The 24997-nt window shown below is 39.9% G+C and overlaps 1 protein-coding gene across 2 annotated transcripts in view; it reads left to right on the plus strand.

Moving 5' to 3' along the window:
• TWIST1 (twist family bHLH transcription factor 1) overlaps positions 1-24997 on the plus strand; it is a 121156-nt gene that overhangs the window by 37179 nt on the left and 58980 nt on the right. Inside the window, exon 3 of one of the 2 annotated variants that reach the window (XR_009154902.1) lies at positions 23719-24321. The exons of the other annotated variant lie outside the window; for it this stretch is intronic. The gene's annotated coding sequence lies outside the window, so the exon portion shown is untranslated. Of the gene's footprint in view, positions 1-23718; positions 24322-24997 lie in introns of those variants that run through there. 2 annotated transcript variants of the gene reach the window in all.

Here is a 24997-nt window from a genome sequence, read left to right on the forward strand (position 1 = left end):
ACCCATTTTATATCATTAAGTATCAAAGGTGCAAGAACTCTCTAAGGTTTGGATGATTGGACCTGTTTTCAAAAACTTCATCTGTGCTTGGCTATACCACCCAGTTCAACAAAAATCAAAATCACTTTCAGATAAGCTAGTATGTAAAATGGCTACATACAGGGTTCTTTTCATGAAAACAGAGTGTTACTCTATAACTAAGAATGGAGCAAAAGGCTAGTATCTTCACAATATGATTGTATTTATTGCAGAGAAAGATATGAAAAGTATATAAACGTATGTTTATCCTGATAGTTAAAAGCAGTTTAACACTTATTTGGAAGTATTATTTGGAACCCTGATATTACCATTTTTTCCTTTGTCAAAAAAATAGGTTGGACTGATTAGCCTAATGTTACCTGAGCTTCCAAACTAACGCAAGGCTAGAACCTAGTTTTTTATGGACCCTGACCAACTTAACCACTATATTGTATTTTATTTCACTAACTCTCTAGTCTTTACATGACAATCATATCTCAGGTCTTGAATTATTCCTGGATAGATTCCTCATTGCTTGCTGTAGAGTAAAAGAATCTTTTAGAAAAATCTTTTGAATTCAACCTAGATTTAATGAATTGTATTGGGAACATTGATAATTTCACACTTAAATAGATTGTACACATTTTTAAAGTACAAATTAAACATTAACCTATCCATTAATTGCATATTTGCTATGATTGTGCTGGATTAAGGAAATGTGAAAATAAAATTAAACAATATTGAAAAGGTGGGTGCAAAGTGACTTTGGTAGGAAGAACATTCCACAGCTTAATGCAAAATTACATTGGATGACTGCAGACATTGAGAAATGAATAGTGCAAAGATTTTATCAATTCCACCTGCATGGATTCAGTCTTCATTCCAGCTGTCTTTTGCTAAGTATGGAAGACAGCAGACATTTCAAGCACAAGGGAATAGTTTACATTGCTGCAAAACTGAGGATTTCCTAGTTTGCACTCAGCTACTGGGTTACATTAGACAAGTTATAACAATACAGCAGCAGATTAGGTATATGTGATATTTGGACCAAATACTGTAGACTTTGCTCTGGTATTACCCACTTCATGTGTAGGACAGTTCCAAATCCAGTTTGCCATTCCATTTGGAGCACAATAATTTTTGTTGCATTGTTTATTTTTTAAAACAACTTACTTATAAATAAACTTACAAATAAACAAGAGCCATAAAGACTATGAAAGTGAGAAGATGGTAGGGAACTTTGTCAGAGCCACCCAAGCTTGTGAGCACATGTCTGTCATAACTGTACCCTTTATAATGTCAAGGGTAAACTGAAGATAATGACCATTTATAGGCAAAATGCTAATTCCTCCCTATACCTGCATTGCTTTGTTCTTGCATAGCAATAATATTCACTTGATTATGCAACATATGGACTTCACAAGTAGAAACAGAATCATCATTTACTACTTCCAGGTTTAGATGAGGTTCTTTCACTTTCTAGATCTTAGTGGATTCCTCCTAGGTTTCCAGCATGCAAATAATCTCTCTGTAACTATCTTGTACCAATTCCAGGATCCAAATTCAAATTTGGATTCATATCCAAATTCAAATCCACCATCAGTCTCACTTACTCTTAAAACAATATTCAGCTCACAGAATTGTCAGCAATGGCAAATTCAACTCTTAAACATCTATTGTAAAAATGAAGAAATAACAATTAAGTGATTTGCCTTTGAAGGGAGCCTGAAATTGTTAGGATTGGAGAAATAAATGGCTGGCAATTTATTAGTACAGTTTTGAATAAAATACTGGGTGGCGTAACATTTAGAGAGGATGCAAGATCCCCAGATAAGTCCATTAATTTGCTACAACAATGTCTTTTAGATTGCCATCTGGAATAAAATCTTTCCAGAATAAAATCAAAAGGAATTTGGCCGATAAAATACAGTTTCTGAATTAATTCTGCTGAAGCTCATTTGGCTGGAATTTAATTAACACAGTAAAAGTGAAGACAGAGCCAGCTGGCTTAGCCATGGTAGATACAGGGAGAATATCCAGGAGTTGCAGTGTGATTATTACATAGATGATGGGAATGGGAGTGCAGAAATTTGAGGGTCACTGATAGGTGGTACTCTTGAAAAGTGCCAATTGTGAAGAGTTGGGGTGTGAGATTTATTATGATAAAACATTGAGCTACGTTAGCAAGACTCAAGTGGTAGAAAGTATGGGAGAGCTTTTCCTACAAAGAAATGTTCCAGAGGTACAAAGTGTGATACAGCCTCTCAGTAATTTAACCAATTGTTTATTGACTTCTAGCTACCTGGGCTGAGTGCCATTTATGAGATAATCTACCTATGACTCATCTTCTATCTCTTCTCTGCTTTTGTTTATGCTCCTTTCCCTTCCTTTCACAGATAACCACAATCTTTCAGAATACTTTTGTTCGAATGAAGAAGATTATACAACTTCTTTCTTCCTTTAAATAAGTTATATCTCTACTTTGTTTCAAGTGTTTTCATTGTACAGTCCATCTGGCCCTTAGATATTGTGAGAGTTTCATGTATCTCACGGTATTTTTTTCCCATCCATGGAATTTCACAACAGCTTATTCCAGAAGGGTCTTTCCTGTGTTCAAAGAAGATTGATTCTAATTATTTTAATTGGTGAAATGAATTTTATTCCGTGTTCTTAAAATGAAGTTGGCTAGATATTTCAGAAAGCTGAGTAATTCTTTGAATCACTTTTTTTAGGTGTGTGTGTGAAATGATATAACATCCAATATATTATTTTGTCCATTCTATTTCAGAATTCTTCCATATATATCTCAATAATTAAAACAGTTTTGAAATTTCTTTTTTTGGAAAGGACAGTTTCCCCAAATGTCAAGTTTATCAAATGTTTAATATGGTACCTGAGAAGGGTATCATATTTTTTGGTGTATAAGATGCACTCCCCCCAAAAAAAAGGATGGAAATGTCTGTGTGTCTTATACAGTGAATGTTGCTGGAGCCCCACCCACCTGCCAGCCCCCAATCTTTGGCCTCTGCCTCTCAGCAATTTACCTCCTTGCAGCAAACAGCAAACACCCTGGTCAGCTTCAGCACAGCCTGATTTAGCACAAGCAGCTGATTGATGGTTGGATCTGCCTCCCAGAATAGTACCTATCAGCTGTTCCTGGCTGTGGGGATTGCTGCCATTGCCGCCCATCGCTGCTGCCGCCTATTGCCGCTTCCACACACCCCATTCTCAGCCTCCATGCATCCAGTTTTTCGCCCATTCCAGGTGGCGAGGATAGGCAGCAATGATGCCTGCTGTCTGGAATGGGCCAAAAATGGGATGCGAAGAGGCAAAAAATGGGGTACACGGAGACTAAAAACAGGACATGCGGAGGCCAAAAATGGGGCATGCAGAGGTTGTGATAGATGGTGGTAGTGATGGGCAGTGACGGCGGAGATCCCTGAAGTCTAGAACAGGTGATAGGCAGTACTCCAGGAGGCCAATCCAACTGCCAATCAGCTGCTTGTGCTAAACCAGGCAGACTAGCATGTTTGCTGTTTGTTGCAAGGAGGTAAATTGCTGGGAGGCAGATTTTCCCCCTTTGTTTTCCTCCCCCAAAGCTAGGCGCATCTTATACTTCAGAGTGTCTTATAGACCTAAAAATATAGTATTTGATTTTAGGAGACAGGCCAATATGTCAGTTAAAAGTTTCATTTATTTATTAAAGCTATATTTCCTTTTCTCACTATTCAGAGTGGCTCTGGGAGACTTACATAGGATAAAGCATAAACATAAAAGCATTAAAAGTGTTAAAATTAGCAACAGTTAAATAAAAGATTATAAACCAGGACCATGTGTGATACAGCACTGGGCTTTTGCCTCTCACTTTGTCAGCCATGTCCAGCATAGTGTATCCCCATTGTGGCCTCAACCAGGGGTGAAATGTAAAATTTGTTACTACCGGTTCTGAGGGCGTGGCTTCGTGGAGGGTGTAATGTGGCTGGGTGGGTGTGGACAATTTCTTTTTTTACTTTTAAAAGCATTTCTTCAGTCGAAAAGTTTGTAGTAAAAATGCTTTTAAAAGTAAAAGAAAAGCCTCTGATGATCGCACGGCTCAGCTGGGCATGGGGGGTGGGTGGGCAGGGATTTTGCTACCGGTTCTCCGAACCACCTGCTGCCATCGCTACCAGATCGGACGATCTGGTCCGAACCGGGAGCATTTCACCCCTGGCCTCAACCCAACTGGAAGAGCCAGGTTTTAAGGCACTTTCAGAAGGGCAGAATGGTGGAGGCAGATCTCATCTTTGGATACAAGATGTTGTGTAGAGGACAGTGGCTGTGACAGAACAGAAGGCTCTTTTCCATGACCCTGCTAGCTGAAATTTTTTGTCTGACAGGATCCGAAGGAGGCTACCTCTGCTGGAATGAGTAGGATGGGCCAATTCCATTGGATGAGATGGTTCCTCAAATAACCTGATCCCATGCCATGTCAAGTCTGCCGTATAAAGCTCAGGAGTAGGAAATAGTAAGCTAAAGAAGTTAAATACATGATGTATAAAAAGGAAATACATGCCTTCCATTCATTCTATCTTTCCACTTATTTCTACCCTTGTAAATTATTATTTGGTCCAAACATAACTGCATTTTCTTCTTTAAAGTGTCATCCATTTTTGATGATCTTATCAACTATATCCAAGCATTACTTTCTTAGTTATTCCTTTCCACTCCATTCATTCACTCTGCCTTCAGATTTTGAATTTTTGATTCAATTTTCATCCATATTAATAAACCAGCACAATTTATTTGTCTTTTTGATTGCTCATTTTTTTTTGTTCATTTCCAAATTTATTCAATCCCCTTGTAGTTTTTGTGCTCACTCTTGCTACCTTTCATTTGCTACAGGGGAACAATTGCAAGGCATACATCTACTATAAATAGAATAGAAAACTATCAGAGTGTGCACAGTGTGACTACTATTTTGAGACAACCCAGGAACAATACACAGTATACAGCAATCACAAACTTTAAGATTCAACACACATAGATAAATAGACATACAAATGTCTCTTTTCTTGTCTGGGCACCCCAATTATTTTTTATGTGGAAGAAGCCAATGACATGCATTTTTGTTGAAACAATCAAGCATTTTGTCTGATTGCCTCTTAATCTCCACAGATTTTCATCATTGGAGGTCAAGGAAAGAGCGAGACTACTTTCTTCAAATTTCTAGTTTTAAAAAAGTAAGCTTTTGCTCTCTTTGTAGACTGATACAGAAAAGCATGTATAGAGAATTATCACAATGCTCCACTTTGAAAAATACATCATTTTTTGCTGATCCATTGTTGAAATTCAGTGATGTGATTTCTGAAGCTATGGAATAAATCAAGAAAGTAGGCAGTCACCTACTTCTCTCAAATCATCAATCTCCAATGGCTTCCTACTTTTCTGATAGAAGTAATATGCAGAGATGTCTTCCCTTTGAAGCTTTCTACCTTCAACACATTTCTGATTACAAGCATTTTTGGAGACTCGTAATTGTCACTCTGTCTCTCTCTCCACAGTATGTTCTAAGATTAAATCATTTTTGTCCAAAACATCCTGCTGATAGGAGAATGTGTGAGGCATCTTTTTGTTTCTGAACTTTGTCAATTTGAGAATATGGGTGGTTGTTTATTGGATTACAGTGATAATGGCTCATCACAAGCTAGGCTGATGACATCAGAGGGTCAAAAGTAAAGGACTATGGATAACTGAGCCATACTGTATACACAACAACTGACTATCACTGACTGCAGCTGCTCACAATTGGAAGTTGTATCATAATGGTAACATTTTCCATGCATAGATACAACAATGTGAAATAGAAGGCTGGCTTAGTTTCATCTTGTTTCCATTTTTGTTTGACAGAAATTGTTCTTAGGTCATTTATCTGATTTGTTTTTTGATAATTCATTTTTATTATGGGGAAAGGGAACATGTGGAAGTATGGTGCATCTCCCATTTGAAATACTTGTATGTATCAAGAAACAGAATGGATTGCGGGCATGGTAAACTTTATATTTATTTGTTCCTTTTCTTCAGAAGCTTGAGCAGAACTTAGCTTACTTTCCTAAGACATCAAAGTCAAGTTTTTAAAATTCTGCAACCCTTCCTTAAGTATCTTCTCCTCTACTTCTGCTTCTTATTTCGTTTTGTGGTCACTAACCACAGGAGAAATTTGTCTTTTTTTCCCCCTTCTAAATGTATGCTGGAAATAATTTACTGCTCTTAGAAATATTAAACCACACACACACACAAAAGACATTAAAGTAATGTGAAGGGTCTGCCTAAAACCCACAAAGAGCCAGGAAATTGAGAGTTAAAGCTGTAATACAGGTCTGTCACTCTATCCTTAATGCAGCTTGTATTGGAATACTTTGGCTGGCCTGATTTCCCGGGATACAAGGTGGATGATACTATAGGATATATATTTGAAACATTTTCTAGGAATGGAGAAAATATTTTTCAGTTGAATTCCCTCCTTTCCCGGATAATACATGGATGGATTAGACAAAAAATGTTGTAAAGGGAAAATTTTCTTGATCAAACTTTTTGTAAATAATAGCTTGAGGGCAAACAAGTTCAGTATCAAAATAATTTTGCTTCCTTGCACCTACGAAGATGAGATTTCTTTTGACTCTAAATGGCAATCCATGGATAATGGGCCAAGTATAACCTATTGTCTCATTTTTGCAAACTGCTGATTTTCAGTGGTACATTTTTTCCCTATGGGTTTAATATGTTTTAGAAATCTGGCTAATGGTTTTACTTTTACCCACCCGCCTTGGTAATGAATTTGTGTCCCTAGACATATGGCTTAAAACCCTAGGGGAAAAAAACATAATTTAAGAAGCATGGCTCCTGAAGAAACAAAATCACCAAACATATTTAAACAATTTCTCCTGCTTTGATATTTACTACTAAAATCTGCTACAGAAGGAAATATTCTTTTGACTAAAGTGATTTAAGAATTTGCATAATCCTATGCAAGGAAGGAAAATTGACATCAGGAGCATTGGGATGATGAATATGCTGACTTTGTAAACTGCTTAGAGAGGGCTGTAAAGCACTGTAAAGCAATATATAAGTCTAAATGCTATTGCTATTGGGAAATATTCTGGGGAATATTCTGGGGAATTTCATTGGGCATGCTGGCATTTGGGGGGCAGTATGAGTTGGAACTAAAGAGGAACTGAAGAGCCTCTTGATGCAGGTGAAGGAGGAGAGTGCAAAAGTTGTCTTGAAACTCAACATTAAGAAAACTAAGATCATGGCATCCAGCCCTCTCAATTCCTGGCAGATAGATGGGGAAGAAATGGAGGTAGTGACAGATTTTATTTTCCTGGGCTCCAAGATCACTGCAGATGGGGACTGCAGCCAAGAAATTAAAAGATGCTTGCTCCTGGGGAGGAAACCTATACAGACAGCATACTAAAAAGCAGAGACATCACCCTGCCAACAAAAGGGCATATAGTCAAGGCTATGGTTTTCCCAATTGCAATGTATGGCTGTGAAGTTGGATCATAAGAAAGGCTGAGCGCCAAAAAATTGAGGCCTTTGAACTCTGGTGCTGGAGAAGATGCCTGCGAGTCCCTTGGACTGCAAGGCAATCAAACCGGTCAGTCCTAGAGGAGATTAACCATGACTGCTCTTTAGACGGCCAGATCCTAAAGATGAAACTCAAATACTTTGGCCACCTAATGAGAAGGAAGGACTCACTGGAGAAGAGCCTAATGTTGGGAAAGATTGAGGGGAAAAGAAGAAGGGGATGACAGAGAACGAGGTGGCTGGATGGAGTCACTGAAGCAGTAGGTGTGAGCTTAAATGGACTCCAGAGGGTGGTAGAGGACAGGAAGGCTGGAGGAACGTTGTCCATGGGGTCGTGATGGGTCGAACAAGACTTCACAACTAACAACAACAACAAGTTGGATAACTGCCCAAGTGATAATCTTTGATATCTATAACCTATTAACTTGAGAAAAAAGAAAGAAAAAGAAACTCTAGGTCATCCAAAACTTCTCACACTGCTATAGTCTGCATGAACTGCAGCTACTATATATTCCTCAAATATAGTTCCATGTATTCCATTGCCGCAATTAATATAGAGATGCCCAGGGCATGAGTAGTTGAAAGAAAGAGAATATCAACATGTGTGAAAGGTAGGAGTTCTGGCAAGTGTTGGATCATGTGGTGACTACAATAAGAAAACTCAGTAAAGAGAATGCATCTTTTGATAGCAACTTTCAGAACTAATTGATTATAAAAGAGTATCACTTTTCTTTGGGTCTTGCAGCCATAAAATGATATATCTATACCGGGGTGAAATGTAAAATTTGTAACTACCGGTTTTGTGGGTGTGGCTGGGCGGGGTAATGTGACTGGGTGGGTGTGGCCAACTTTTTTTTTTTTTTACTTTTAAAAGCATTTTTTTTGGCCGAAGAAAAAATGCTTTTAAAAGTTAAAAAAAACCCCCACCTCTGATGATTGTGTGGTTCAGCTGGTCATGGGGGGTGAGGGATTTTTGCTACCGGTTCTTCAAACCACCCACCACCATCACTACCGGATCAGGCAATCCAGTCCAAACCGGGAGCATTTCATCCCTGATCTATACTTATAAAAAATATCTGAAGGGACATAGTGTTTAAATAACACGTACCAATTCTTTGTTGAAGCTTCTTTTCTTCAAGAAGTATCCATCTACTGCAGAAACTTATATTAATGTAAATACCAAACTGTAGCACGCTTAGGAAATTATTCTGTGTTATAGATGCACTTGCTACCAAGCCTCCAAGGGTGCATGTGGATGCATTCATGTGCAAGTATATCTGCCTTGTGTTACAGATAACAGCCCATAAGATCACATCACCTTGTTAACCCCCTTGGTTCTTTGCTTTTATTTCGATTCTTTCTTTCTTTTTTCTTTATAAAGCTTTCAAGATGGCACAATCGGATGGAAATGATAAACTGTTTGCTGGGCCTTCACTTTGAATGGGTTCCCCCTGCAGAGTATCATATTTAAATAAATTGCTGTTGAAGAGAGCAAGCATGTTTCAAGGAGCCTTTTGATCAGAGTCTATAAGGCAATCAAGGCCCGCAGGAGAATTCAAGGAGGTAATGGACATTATTCCAGTGGGTAATGGGGAAGAAAAGAATAGAATTGTTGGCCAAAGTATTAAAACATACCTCTACTTCTTGTGTGCAAATAATTGCAAAGAGGGCACCTTCTCAGTTCATTTAATACATATCAGCATTCACAATCAAATATAATAAGTTATAATGGATTATTGTTATTATTTTCTTTTAAAAAAAACACGGGCTTTTCATCCTCCAACTGCACATTCCTGTGGGAATTGCTAGTTGATGGATTAATTGAGGGAAAACTTATGGATGCTGTTGAACTTCAGCTAATAATTTAGCTGATGGATTTAAGCAGAAGCAACAGATGTGGAGGTGGAACCTGGAATGTCTGCCCTACTTGAGAAGATTCTCTCTCTTGCTTTCATTTCAATTACCAACGAGAAAATAAATGCAGCGAGGAAGTGATAACTGATGATGTCTGGAAATATTACACGTTTGACAACGATATGCTATTTGACAAGTGTGCTTTATTGCCAGAATATTATTTTACCCCACCTCCCCACTGAGCTGCACTCTGACAGCCTTGACCTCTGTCTCTTGTATTTATTTGTGTTCCATCCTACAACACCTGGCTCTGTGTCCCCAATGGTTATTTTCTTAGAAACACGGAATGTTTGTGGGTAAATGTGGCATTGCTGTTCTGTTATCTTCATATCTTGGGGGACAAGCGGTTCTACTCATTAAGAACAAAGAACTTTCTTCCTTGACAGACAGACAGACACAATGACAGACAGACAGACAGCATCATCATCATCTGCAGAAGGTTCTCTTTCTCCAGATTGGAGGAAATCTTATACCTGGCAAATGTTTGTAATCATAATGCTAGAACCACATTTACATTTTATAAATTATTAGCATGCTCTCTTTCTTTTTTGCAGACCTCTCACAGCAATAAGTAGAAAAGCTGAGCTGTAAAAAAAATTAGGACGACTTGGTATATCTCTCCTTTTTTGTTTCTAGAATTCATATTTATCCCATAATGATTTTGGATCATGCTGAAGAGAGATGTGTCAATCTTGAAATTTTTAAAAATTGTTTTAAACTTCCTTGCTCTGAGTTTATCTCCTCTTACAGAATTTATTTTAGATTTTTTGCTGTTGCTTGTATTCTATTTTAAGTCATGTTTTTATTTTATTCCTTTTAGGGTTTTAACTTTTTACTTCATCATCTTTCCCTCCCCATCTTTATTATTTAGCAAACCCTAAATATTATGAATAAGGAGTTGGTTTGCCTCTGAATAACTAGAAGCCATACTTTTAAATGTATTAATTTGTTTAAAAGACGCTTTTTTTCCCCTCCAGGAGCCAAAGGCATTATATCTAGAACAGTCATTCTCATTTTATCCTCACAAAACAACCCATCAGGTAGTTGGTCTAGGAAACAGTGTCAAAATCACCCAGAGAACTCTCATGACTGTGGGTGGTCTTGTATCTAGTCCTTCCCTGTCATATTCTAGCAGCTCAACAATGGATCATGGTGATTTTATCCCTGTTTTCTTAAACAGAGCATATATTATGGAGTATATGTTTTTCTCCTTAAACTTCATAGTTTTTGTAGGAAAGATCATGTTATTCCATGTACATCTATCAGCCACTATCTTGAATTCTTTGTTTGGTGTTCTTAGTATTTCTAAGTTAACTGAGGAGTATTATACCCAAAACATCTGTCTGAAATTTTGCTTTATTTGTGGGGCTGACAAATATAATAGGCTTTTTCCCCGAGTAACTCCAAAAGGAAGACATGTTTGAAATGGTTTCTTGTGGACAAGGTTCACCATCACTAATGACAGTTTCCTTTAACTTTGGATTTTAAAACAAAACATAAGAAACTGTTATTATAAGTATCAGTATCAAAATGACCCTCATTACAAGTTTTCATGATGTGGGTAGTTGTGACTGACCACAAATCTCAGCCAATTTCTTTTTCTTTTATTAATTTCTTCCTTTGAAATCTCAAATGTCCATATAAAATGCCTTCTAAGAATATTCAGCTCATCTCTAATAACAGGTAGTGATGTCATGAAGATCCAATCTCTTAGCAATAGCCTGAACCTTAAAGATGTGGAATGCTCATTTTCAAGGAATGTCCCTGAGTTCTTCTCTGTTTGGATTTTTTAATCAGAGAATAATCCTGTAACTTTCATAGCAGTAGGAAAAGGATCTCTCTATCTATCTATAACTCAGTTATCAGATTTTACATTTATTCTATACTAGCAACAGATATTTCAGAAGGGAAGAGAAGTTTCTCCTGTGTTATTGACACAGCTATTAAGGAAAACAAGAAAAAAACAAAACAAATTGAGCCTTAGGGTAATTGAAAAAATATTTATTGGAATGGATTAAAAAAATTAAAACAGGCTCCATTGTAGTAAGGATAGAGGGTCCATAAAGAAATAAAATACTATGTTTTATTTTTCTCTAAGTATCTTGTTTTGAAGAATATTTCAAATACTCAGTGAATCAGAAAGCAAAACATTCCATATGGATATTTGTGAATGGTTAGAAATATTGCAAGGAGATGCAATCATACACATATTTGACTTGCAGTTTAATGCAAAAATCTAGATTATGTATTTAATAGAATAATGTAATGCCAAAATTAATTCTATTTTTTTTCTTTAAAAAATTAACTTGGTTAACTGAAAGTGACATGTCATTTTTCAGCATCTAAACTGTTTTCTATATGTTTCATAATCCAGGGAGGGAAGGAGGGAGGGAGAAAGAAAGGAACACTACCCATATGAACATATTACTGAACATACATCTTTCCTTCTGAGTATATTCCTAAACACATACACACTCTCCTTTTAGGCAATATGCAGATTTTGAGCTAGCTTTGGGTGACTTCATGGATATGTACATTCTTGACAATAATATGGAAGTGATTTGCCATTGTTTATACACATTTTGTGTGCATAGTGGGTGTGAATATACACACACATGAACAAAAACACTTTAATGTCTTCTATACGACTCTGGAATCAAAAGTAGCTACAAGTGTTGGCCAATCATAATATATAAATTCTATATGCTTTTGAAGAGAGATGAAGAATAATCTCCATTTTTAGTGAAGCACTCTTTCCATGTCAGTTTTCCAATACCAACAAGGAAATCTTTCTTCAAATAGGTTCCAATTTAATGTAAAAATATTCTATTTGTATGGCTAAATCGTAAGTCGAAGGGCAGCAACAATAACCAACCCAGAAAATCACTATTTATGGCATTTGGCATCATGGAAAGGATACTGGGGAGGCTGAACGTGACCACATGTTTATTGGACCTGTGTCCCTCCTGGCTGGTACTGGCCACCCTGGAGGTTACACGAGGCTGGCTTCAGGGAATTGTCAACGCTTCCTTGATGGAGGGTGTCTTCCCTACCGCCTTGAAAGAGGCGGTGGTGAGGCCCCTTCTCAAAAAGCCCTCTCTGGATCCAGCTGTTTTAGTGAATTATCGTCCCATCTCCAACCTTCGTTTTGTGGCAAAGGTTGTTGAGAGTGTGGTGGCGCGACAGCTTCCCCAGTACCTGGATGAAACTGTCTATCTTGACCCATTCCAGTCTGGCTTCTGGCCTGGGTATAGCACGGAGACAGCATTGGTCGTGTTGGTAGATGATCTCTGGAGGGCTCGGGACAGGGATTGTTCCTCTGCCCTGGTCCTATTAGATCTCTCAGCGGCTTTTCATACCATCGACCATGGTATCTTGCTGCGACGGCTGAAGGGGTAAGGAGTGGGGGGCACTGTTTATCGGTGGTTCTCCTCCTATCTTTCTGACCGGTCACAGATGGTGTTGGCAGGAGAGCAGAAATCGACTGCGAGGCGCTTCATGTGCGGGGTTCCACAGGGGTCGGTTCTCTCACCTCTTCTGTTCAACATCTATATGAAGCCACTAGGTGAGATTATCCATGGTTTTAGGGTGAGATGTCATCTGTACACCAATGATACACAGCTGTACATTTCCACCCCTAACCACCCCAATAAGGCCGTTGAAGTGATGTCCCGGTGTCTGGAGGCCATGCAGGTTTGGATGGGGAAAAACAGGCTTCGACTCAACTCTTCCAAGACTGAGTGGCTGTGGATGCCAGCATCCCGGTACAGCCAGCTGACTCCATCGCTGACTGTTGGGGGCAAGTCACTGGCCCCCATGGAGAGAGTTCGCAATCTAGGCGTCCTCCTGGACGGACGGCTGTCTTTAGAAGAGCATATGATGGCTGTCGCCAGGGGAGCTTTTTATCAGGTTCGCCTGATATTCCAGTTGCGTCCCTTCTTAGACCGGGATTTCCTAAGTACAGTCATTCATGCCCTCGTCACCTCCCGCCTGGACTACTGTAACGCTCTCTACATGGGGCTCCCCTTGAGGAGCACCCGGAGGCTCCAACTGGTCCAGAATGTGGCTGCACAGGTAATAGAGGGAGTAACCCGAGGCTCCCATATAACACCTCTCCTGCGCAAGCTGCACTGGCTTCCGGTGGTCTTCCGGGTGCAATTCAAGGTGCTGGTTACTACCTTTAAAGCGCTCCATGGCATAGGACCAGGTTATTTATGGGACCACCTGCTGCTACCAATTGCCTCCCATCGACCCATGCACTCCCATGGGGAGGGTCTCCTCAGGGTGCCGTCAATCAAACAATATCAACCCGTGCGCTCCCAGGGGGAGGGCCTTCTCTGTGGGGGCTCCTGCCCTCTGGAATGAGCTGCCTCCGGGGATACGACAACTCCCCGACCTCTGGACCTTTCGACGCGAGCTAAAGACATTTTTGTTTCATTGCGCAGGGCTGGCTCAATTTAGTTTTAATAGGGGTTTTATTTTAGTTTTAGTTTTTCTGGGCCTAATTATATTAGTCTTTTAAAAATGTTTTTAATTTTTGTGATTCTTGTTTTTATCAGGCTGTAAACCGCCCTGAGTCCTTCGGGGAAGGGCGGTATATAAATCCAAATAATAAATAAATAAATAAATAAATAAATAAAATCTAAAGCAAAAAACAAACAAACAAACAAAAACAAAACAAAACAAAACAAAACCCAAAAGACATTATCAAATATTTTTTTCCATTATGCATTTATATAAAACTATATAATTTCATCATTGCTAATGCAGTTTCCTCAATCTTGGTACTTTCCAGGAAAATCATACTTGTTGATAGTACTAAGAGTTATTAGAGTAATATATCTTCATGGAATAGTTTTATTTACAAAATAAGGTATAATAAAACTCCTCATTTCATTTATAGAAATACAACACTCCCTTTCTTCTATCTCAAATAAGACCAAAACAAAAAACAAATCCTCTAGAAATCAGGAGGAATGTACGGAGTATGTGCAAAAATATACGGTTGTGGGTTTCTGTGAATTTCATTATTGTGTTGTTGGTCCTATTAACACCCACACAGACATACCACACTTAATTTTTATTTGTATATTTAATATCTGCAATAATTATATATTTTTGGATTTTGAACTGAATTTTGGTGTTAACATCTCAAAATGTTTTCTGAGTCATCCATTAAGTTCTAATTTACCAAATTCAATTAATAAAGAGATAGCAATAGCAGAGAAGCTTCACATGAGATATTTACATGACAATAGGATTCATAGTTTGTGGGTGGAGAACACAAAAGACCACATGATAGATTGCAAGAGACTTCACTTTTAATATTTTATAAATATATACCTCGTAGCAAAGAAACTTATCAAACTGATTTGCTAAACAGTTATTCAAAATCGTATAAAACTCTTGAATATATGACCTTTGCAGTCAGTATCAGATATTAGACTATGAAAACAAAAGTTTAATGAGACAAGATTCCAATTTACATGTTATTGATTCTGCTTGTGTTAACTTCTGCAGAGCTTGATTTGAGATAGGAACACAGGCATCAGGAAGACTAGTAAGTAGTCAAAGGTGCAAAACTGAAGCATCTCATGAGTTCAGTTCTGTAGCCTAACACTTTGAAACATATCCAGTGATTTAGTATATGATTGAATCTGTTAGAATGACATCTTGAAAATAAAGATCTGATGACAACATGGTGTCAGCTGCTTTCTTTTGCTTGTATGGCTGATGGATATGAGGAACACAAGGTACATATCAGCACAACAAAATCCAATAGGTAGTATTTTTGCACAAAATTTTGCACAAAATTTTCTGACCAGCTGAGCTGGGTTGTGAAATCTTGAATTTATTTCAGCAATTCCTTAAATATTCAAGATGGTTATATTTAACTCCCCCCTACCAATTCAGGAATCTGTAAAATGAATGAAGTACTTCCCATAAATAAAATGACATGCAGTTGAAAGTCTGGCAATTAACTATCAGTATACAAAGTTTGTCAAGGTAACATCCCAGCTTTTCAATTATTTTATCAGGAAGGTTTTCCTAATGTTCAGTATGATATTATTGCAATGACAGATGATCTCTATATTTTCTAAGGACCTTTTAAAAATGCATGACTATCTCTTTTATGATGGTCATTTCATACTATATAATTATCATATTGATCAATTATGACTTTTCAAATATACTGACAAATTAATTATAAATGTTTAGTATCAGGGTAAATAGTCTACATGTCCAGGCTATAAGCAGTGGTGGGATTCAGCCAGTTCTCACCACTTCAGGAGAACTGGTTGTTAACTTTCTGAGCAGTTTGGCAAACTGGTTGTTGGAAGAACTCATTAGGGCAGAGAACCGGTTGTTAAATTACTTGAATCCCACCACTGGCTATAAGGACTCCTCTTTAACCCTAAATCTTAGATGTGGCCCTCAAAGAACCTTCAGTGGCTTCTCGGTAAACATATAGTAGATAATGCAGCAACTCTTCTCTTCAGTTGTGAAGTAAGTACATACCCAGTCCAGTAAAATGCAAGAGAAGATGCTAGAAAAGTCAAAAGTTTTTGATGACGAATAGCATGACAGTTATAGACAGCAGTTGTCACTATGTTTGTTTCTTTTAATCCATCTGTTTGACTGGGAGACAGATAGGTACACACAATCACTCCTTAATTTCTGTGCATGTATTGTATGTTTTAAATAAAAACTAAATCATTTCCTGGGCACTAATTCAAGTACAAGATACTGCCTTTTTTCTGTTCCCCTGTGGGTCCTTCTAATAAGCTCTACAATGATCTTATTGGATTACACAATTATAGTCCCTTTTACTGATGTCTAGGTTCACTTTTTAATAATGTATCTTATAATGTATTGACGTTGCTAATGTCTGAACAAGCAAATATGCATATACACATTCTTCATACACACACTGTCATATGTGTTACAATGAAAAAAAAAACATGAAATACAGATGATTAGTTAGCAAGGGAAAGGTTGAGGTCCAAAGTAGAATAATCTTTTCAAAGAAAGACATAATTTGCTCAACCTACAATTGGGGGAGCCTTCATCTTTTTAGTCTTGTTTCAATTTATCATTTTCAGTAATTTTTTCTTACACTGTTACAAATTCATGATAAAAGAGGTTATAGGCGAAGGCTAAATAGATAGCTTTTATTATGATGCCTTGAGTTGAGCATCCTTGTCCTACATATTGTCTTATATAATTATATATTACATACAGCTGTGAGTATATTGTTTATAGCCTATCTTATGTAGAATATGAGAGTTATTTTTACCAGAATTCTCCATGCTACTCTTATAATTTGAACTGACTGATTAATTTTAAAAATTATCTCAAAAAAGCAATGTTTTTAGGGACCTTCTCATGATATGCCTCACGTCATCCAGCAGGAACTAACGTGCCATGAAGATAACAAAATCCAGTCAGCTGGGAGATTAGTTTCTTTTAGTCCCAAATAACCATGGATCTGTTTGAGGTTAAACTAACTTCTTTGATCACCTATACTCAGCAAGTCCTAAAATGGTCCTGTAAACTGGGCTACTCTAGAATGCCACTTCACTAATCATGGTATATTTGATCTTCATGGAAGAAGGTGCAACATAGAGTTAGGGGAGAGTAAATTCTTACTCACAATACATTCTACCCAGTTAGTACACATTCTCTTCTTAATATTTTCCCCTGTTTAAGGAAAAAAAGAGATTAAGATGTGAAACCGAAGTCAGATAGAAACACCCCAGTCAGACCATTGGTAATTATGCCTTGCTAAATATTAGGATAGCTGGTCACCTCAGAACTGATTCAGTCAGAAACAATTGTACAAATGCAGACTGCAAGTGTTTAATGCAACATGGGTGATAAACTCTTTTATGAATAGAGGATGCTTTTCTGTTCAATATATCTTTCTTTGAAAACATTTAGATCAGAGATTCATTGACTTTGAATTGTAGACTTTATGGTTGAGATGTTGGCTACATCTGGTTCTTTGTTGGTTCTTCTGCATCTAACCCGCATCTAGCCCTATTTGAACAAATTGCTTGATAAAGAAATCTGGAGAGCTCAAAAACTGGTATTCTGCTTTGCCAATTATATTATTCAACTATGGATTTTAGTTTATTACAGCCCCCACTTGATGTGCTAATATAACTATTAGTTCCTTACCTCAATAAAAAATAAATATAATGGAAGAAATGAAGATAAAATAGTTTTATGTCTCTGAGTAACTATGCAATGTTTAAGTCGAAACTGCAAGGATTCTTTCTTGTGTTGTTGTTGTTGTTGTTGTTATTATTATTATTATTATTATTATTATTTGCATTTGTATACCGCCTCTCTCCCGAAGGACTCAGGGCGGTTAACAGCCAATTTAAAAGATACAATAAATATACAATAAAAACAAAACTAAAATTTATATAAATAGTGGCCAAAATTAAAAACTAAGTAATATAAAAACTAAAACCCCATTTAAAATTACTTAATCAGGCTAGCCCAGCTCGACGGAATAAAAGAGTCTTCAGTTCACGGCAGAAAGTCCGAAGGTCGGGGAGTTGGTGAAGCCCCGGAGGCAGCTCGTCCCAGAGGGCAGGAGCCCCCACAGAGATGGCCCTACCCTTGTGGGTCACCAGATGACATTGTTTCACTGACGGTACCCCAAGGAGGCCCTCCCTGTGGGAGCGCACAGGTCGGTGGGAGGCTGTTTGTGGCAGTAGGCGGTCCCGTAAATAGCCCGGTCCTAAGCCATGGAGCGCTTTGAAGATGGTAATCAACACCTTGAATTGCACCCGAAAGACCACCGGGAGCCAGTGCAGCCCGCGCAGGATAGGTGTTATATGGGAGCCACGAGGTGCTCCCTCTATCACCTGCACGGCCGATTCTGGACCAGTTGGAGCTTCCGGGTGCTCTTCAAGGGGAGCTCCATGTAGAGAGCATTGCAGTAGTCCAGGCGAGATGTGACGAGGGCATGGGTGACTGTGCGCAGCGCAACCCGGTCCAGAAAGGGACGCAACTGGCGGATCAGGCGGACCTGATAAAAAGCCCCCCTGGTGACGGCCATCAGATGAACTTCAAAAGACAGCCGCGCATCCAGGAGGATGCCTAAGTTGTGTACCCTCTCCGTGTGGGTCAACGACTCGCCCCCAACAGTCAGCAATGGAGTAAGCTGGCTGTACCAGGAAGCCGGCATCCACAGCCACTCGGTCTTCGAGGGATTGAGCTGAAGTCTGTTTTTCCCCATCCAGACCCTACGGCTTCAAGACACCAGGACATGACGTCAATGGCCTCGTTGGGGTGGTCTGGGGTGGATATATACAGCTGGGTGTCATCAGCGTACAGATGACATCGCACCCCAAAGCCACGGATGATCTCACTCAGCGGCTTCATATAGATGTTGAACAGAAGAGGTGAGAGGACCGACCCCTGGGCACCCCACATAGGAGGCGCCTTGGAGTCGACCTCTGCCCTCCTGCCAACACCGTCTGCGACCGGTCGGAGAGATAGGAGGAGAACCACCGTTAAACGGTGCCTCCCACTCCCAGCCCCCCAAGCCGTCGCAGCAGGATACCATGGTCGATGGTATCGAAAGCCGCCAAGAGATTTAATAGGAATAGGACAGAGGAACAACCCCTGTCCTGAGCCCTCCAGAGATCATCAACCAATGCGACCAAGGCCGTTTCTGTACTGTAACCGGGCCGGAAGCCAGACTGGAATGGGTCTAGATAGACAGTTTCATCCAGGTACTGAGGGAACTGTTGTGCGACCACACTCTCAACAACCTTCTCCGTGAAGTGAAGGTTGAAGACAGGACGATAATTCGATAAAATAGCTGGATCCAGAGAGGGCTTCTTGAGGAGGGGCCTCAACACCGCCTCTTTCAAGGCAGAAGGAAGATACCCTCCATCAAGAAGTGTTAACAATTCCCTGAAGCCAGCCACGTATAACCTCCTGGGTGGCCAGCACCAACCAGAAGGGACACGGGTTCAATAAACATGTGGTCACATTTAGCCCCCCCAGTATCCTGTCCATGTCCTCAGGAGTCACAGAATCAAACTCATCCCAGATGGAGACATCAAGACCAGCCTCCGCCATCTCACCCGGCCCTACCCAATCTACGTCCAACCCTTCCGGAATCTGAGCGATTTTATCTTGCAGATACTGTGCAAATTCCTCAGCTTGTCCCTGCAGGGGGTCTTCCAATGCTCCTTGATGAGTCAGGGAGCGGGTTACCTGAAACAGGGTGGCTGGGCAGTTATCTGCGGATGCAATGATAGGTCTGAATTTGAGACCGCACTAGTGTCCGGTCAGATTCAGAGCGGGTGGCCCTCCAATTACTCTCCACGTGTCTTCTCTGGCGCTTCATCTCTCTCAGCTCCTCGGAATACCAAGGAGCTAATCGAGAGCGGCGCCGGGTCAGAGGCTGCAAAAGCATGACCCGATCCAAGGTCCCGGCCGCTGCCCCTTCCCAGGCAGCGACAAGGTGCCCAGTTGAGCCGCAGGCCAACTCCTCAGGTAGCGGAACCTCTCCGGGTCCATCAGGCACCTGGGACGGAACCAGCAAACCGGTCCCATCTCCCTGCGGTGAGGGTCGGCGGTTCGAAAGTCGAGTTGAAGGAGAGAATGATCCGATCATGACAAGGGTTTAGTAGCTATATCCCCTAATTCCAGATCATTCAACCACTGTCCAGAGATGAAAATCGAGTCCAGAGTGTTTCCCCCGATGTGAGTGGGACCCATCACTAACTGGGTCAGGTCCAGGGCTGTCATGGAAGCCATGAACTCCCGAGCTGCCATGGACTCCTCCCCCACTGATGGCAGATTGAAATCCCCCATGACATAAGTCTGGGGGTCTCAAACGTCATCTTGGCGATTATATCCAGCAGCTTGGGCAGGGCTGCTGTCACGTAGCAAGGAGCCAGGTACATGATCAGCAAGCCCACCTGCCTCCCCAGGCCCCACTTCACAAAGAGGGATTCACATCTGGCTATCTGTGGTACAGTGGTCTCCCTTGGCTCTAAACTCTCGTTAATAACAACCGCCACCCCCCCACCCCTACCCTGGGCCCTCGTCTGATGAAATGCACGGAAACCTGGTGTGCACATTTCCACCAGGGGCACTCCCCCTTCTGTGCCCAACCAGGTCTCCGTAATGCCCATCAGGTCCGCACCCCCCTCTTGAGTAAGATCACAAACAAGGGGGGCTTTATTTACCACGGACCTGGCATTGCACAACATCAACCGAAAGCCCAGACTCTGAGGACTTAGACCACTCGGGGAATGGGAAGAGTCAGGGGGACCGGAACGCGCGATCGCTCGCAAATAGCGAGCGTGCACCCTCGGAACATAATATGGGCCCCCACTCCTGCCACATCTGCCCCTCCCAGTTACTGTGCAAATAACATCGCCCTCATGGCATAGAACTCCTGCCTCTTCTTCCACCTCCGATTCTAAAAAGTCCCCGCCGTGGTCTAGCCTTGGATCTGATGGGATTTCCCCCAAATCCCTCTCAGCCCTCCCACCCCCTAAAAACCCCTTATTTAAATTATTTAAAAATTTATCTAAAAAACCCTTTAAAAAACCCCTTAACCCCCTCTTAGCCACATGCTCATTTTAAAGATGAAAGTTAAGAAATTCATTGATTCAGTGCTATAATCTCCAAGACAGGAATATCATGCCAGCACCAAATCCTACGTTTCTGTTGAAAGCACAGAAAACTAGGAAAATGTTAAGCTTGTCTCACATCATCATCATTTAACTATTTTAAAAACAAAAGCTGATGTCTTGAAACAATTCGCAAAGCCATCTTCCTCGTTGTTTTGAACTAGTTTCTACAAAATTATTGCAAGGATGATGCTAGAAAAATGCCTTCTCCCTTTCTGTTCCTTCGTTTTCCATTTGAATGTGGAACTTTCCTCTCCACTGAAAAAATCTCCTTGATGAAGAGAGGTTCTTTAATTTAGCTATATTTACACTGCAATTGAGAGGCATCATAATCTCAAATTATGAGCATTTATATCATTATAGTAATTTAATGTTGAATGATTACAAGAATGTACAATGATTAGTTTGCACATATGTACATGTATATGTATGTGTTTGTAAATTTGAACAGAAGTCCTTTTTATGGAGTCAGTGTATAGATTGTGGGAAATAATAGTTCAAGGAAGCCAATGTTTAGAGTGGAAAATAAAGTCAAATGGGAATAAGCTATGGGAATAGTGAAAAAAGTGGGATAACCGATTCTCCCTCTGAACTTCAGTGTGAAGTAAAAACAGTCTTGATTGTTAAATGATGTCTTCCCTTCATAAGATTTTCATATGACATTTGACGGCATCTGGAACTTCTTTGTTCAGTTTTCTTTTTGACAAGTTCTTTAAAAACAAAGATGTGAGTCTAGTGTGGGCATTTATAAACCTTTCATGATAGAAAATGGAAATTATTTTCCTTCCTCATTTATCACTATTGTAGTTATATGTCTGTACTGGTACTTAAAACTAAATTAACACCCTAAGGACTGGAAAATTATGCTCCATTGATTACATCCTATTCAACAGTTATATTTTATATTTTAAAGTAATTTTTCAGGCTTAAGTATCTCAACAGTTGTTGGTAAAATAAAATCTTTAGAGAAATACCAGGATAAGTTAAATTGGACCTAAACCTAATCAGGAAATTGTATATGGACATTTTCCTCTCTGAGAAAATAATTATCACCTAGTTTGTATTTCCATACAAGCAGTATCTAAACAATGGTGAAAATGTTTTCCATTCAGCATGATGGCAAAAAAATGCATTTTCTGGGATATGATCAAAAATCAAACTGGATCAGGTCTGAGGTGCTGCAGCTTAATTGCTGCTGATCATGATATAGGAAGAGCACAAGCTAGACAAAGGACGATCATGATTTTAAATGATGGTGATCGAAGAACTCCTTAGAATAATAGAGAATATTTAATTCAGATATAAAAGAAAAATAAATCCTTTTCTAATTTTAATTATTATAAATCTTTCCCCTAAATTATTCATTCACAATGGATAAGAAAGCCACATTATTCTTGCTTCCTGTGAATTATCAGTTGCAGAAATATGATTTGCATACCAATTGGTGCACACAATGGATTTCACAGATTGAATCATTCCAGCCTTTCTCTTTATATGTTTGTATGTTGTGTATGCGTGTGGGGATATATACATGAAAAATACAAGATGAATTCATTTTCTTTTGATTATTTGCATGTCATATTGGATGCATACAGATTAAGTTGATTGTGTGAATTATACAAACATTGAGAAATCCAGATTCAGAAGTCTGAGAGTTTGAAAAGGCTGTCCTAAGATCAGAACACATCTTGAACCATTCACAAGATTAAGATATTCATAGATGCATGCATGAAATTTAACTAACAGCTGGTTAACAGATGAATAATATTAAATCTATGCTGTGAATCTAAACATAATTCTGGGTTAAACCAACAGTTGCAGAGAATTTTCTTCTTCATTCATCATTTTTTACTCTAAGATTATTCTTTTTCTATTTTGGAGGTCTTTTGCCTCACTTAATTCTGCAATTCTGGGAATATAATATGTTATGGCATTTCGATATCAGCATGTATTGTCTAGATTGGATTAGGCCTAAAGAGCTAGAAAGAAGAGTAAAAGTTCTATCTCATAACCATCTGCTTTCTGCTGATGTTTAAGTTCTGCATATTTAAGTTTCTGCATGTTTTAAGTTAAACATATGATCTCCTGGACAAATGTTATCATTAAATGTTCTGGACAAATGTTATCATTAAAGATATATAAGGTTCATTTGTTTAAGACATTTATATGGCTTCCCAACTTGTAATTCATACAATCAACAAGAAAATGTGCAGTCAGTTAAAAATAATAGCAACATAAAGAGGCAGTTGGAACCCAAATTTATTTAGATGATACCTAGGCAAAACAGAAAACAGTATATAGAGTCACTTCTATTTCTTCTTCCTACCCTTTGCCCATGGTCCAGGAGCTCCATACTAAGTTTCCATTTTCCCAGCACTGAAATCAGATTCTTCTGTTATCTTAATTCAACAGCAAATAGGCACAAGATCTAATTTTGCCTAGTGTTTACTTATATTTAGATTTCTTTTTAACCATGAACATTCCCATCACAATTCGGTCCTTCTCATGTTTAATCTTCACCATCCTTTGTTCCCTTGCTTTTTTACAGCCAAATTGCAAGCTGCTTCAGTCAGTGCTTCCCAAACACTACAGAAAAAGAGAACACATTAAAGGAAAATAAGAAGAAGATGCAAATCTTATTCTTCTTCCAGTTTCATTTCTGCTATTTGTCATCAACAAGAGTTGATGACTGTAATGTATTACTGTAAGTTTTGGCGGGAGTTTTAGGCGGGAAATATCTCGTTCCTGATTGGTTGCAGCCTCAGGCTGAAGTGTATATAAGGAGAGGTTTTTCTCCAGAGTTTTGCTGGGTCACACTATATTAAAGAGCTGTTGTCACTAACCTGGTCTCCTGCCTCGTCAATACCCGAACTTAACATTGGCGACGAAGGTGGGATCTTGAGGCAGAGCACCAGAACAGAGCTGAACTCACTACGAGAATCAAACCCAGCAAGGTGATAGCGAATGCAGCGATGACCGGCTACACGCCACCCACTCCGTTTGACCCTGCCCAGGAAACATGGGGAATATATATGACCCGTTTCGAAAGTTTCCTGGAGGCAAACGAGTTACAGGGAGTCTCCGACAACCGCAAACGGGCTTACTTCATAAGCCACTGTGGGTCCGCAGTCATCGCCGTCGCAGAAGCCCTGGCGGAGCTAACACCGCTACACTCCGTGTCGTGGCAGACCCTTCAGACCCTCCTGAAGAATCACTCGCACCGCCCCGTCCAAACACGCTCGACGGTACGAGTTTGGGGAGCGCAGGCAACAAGAAGGCGAGTCTATCAGCGACTACATGGCAGCCCTGAGACAAGCCTCCAAGCATTGCGAGTACCGCGATCTGGACGAAGAGCTGCTGGAACAACTTATACGGGGGGTCAGAGACATCCGTTTGAGGAGACGGTTGCTAGCAAAGAGCAACCTGACATTGGCAAACGCTCTGGACGAAGCCAGAGCCCATGAGATGTCCAACCATGCAGCAGACACCTTGCAAAAGCGACTCACGCCGATGGCGGGCGCAAAGCCGAGCACAGTCCACCACGAAGAAACCTATCGTGAGTCAACCAGCGAAGAGGAGGAAGAAGTCCACTACACCGAAAATCGACAAGGAAGACCCGGAGGAATGCGGAAGCTGCGGGCGACATCAGCGCCAAAGATGTAAGTTCAGGGACGCCATTTGCCGGCGGTGTGAGAGAAAGGGCACCTGGCCCAAGTCTGCCGAGCACCCCAACCTTCCGCGAAAATTCAAATCGCCAATCAGAGCGGCTCTGAGTCAGAGATGCAAACCCCACATTCCGCCGAAATTTCAAACCAGCCAATCAGAGC

Source organism: Ahaetulla prasina, chromosome 4, assembly GCF_028640845.1.
Source record: "Ahaetulla prasina isolate Xishuangbanna chromosome 4, ASM2864084v1, whole genome shotgun sequence".
Lineage (NCBI taxonomy): Eukaryota > Metazoa > Chordata > Lepidosauria > Squamata > Colubridae > Ahaetulla > Ahaetulla prasina.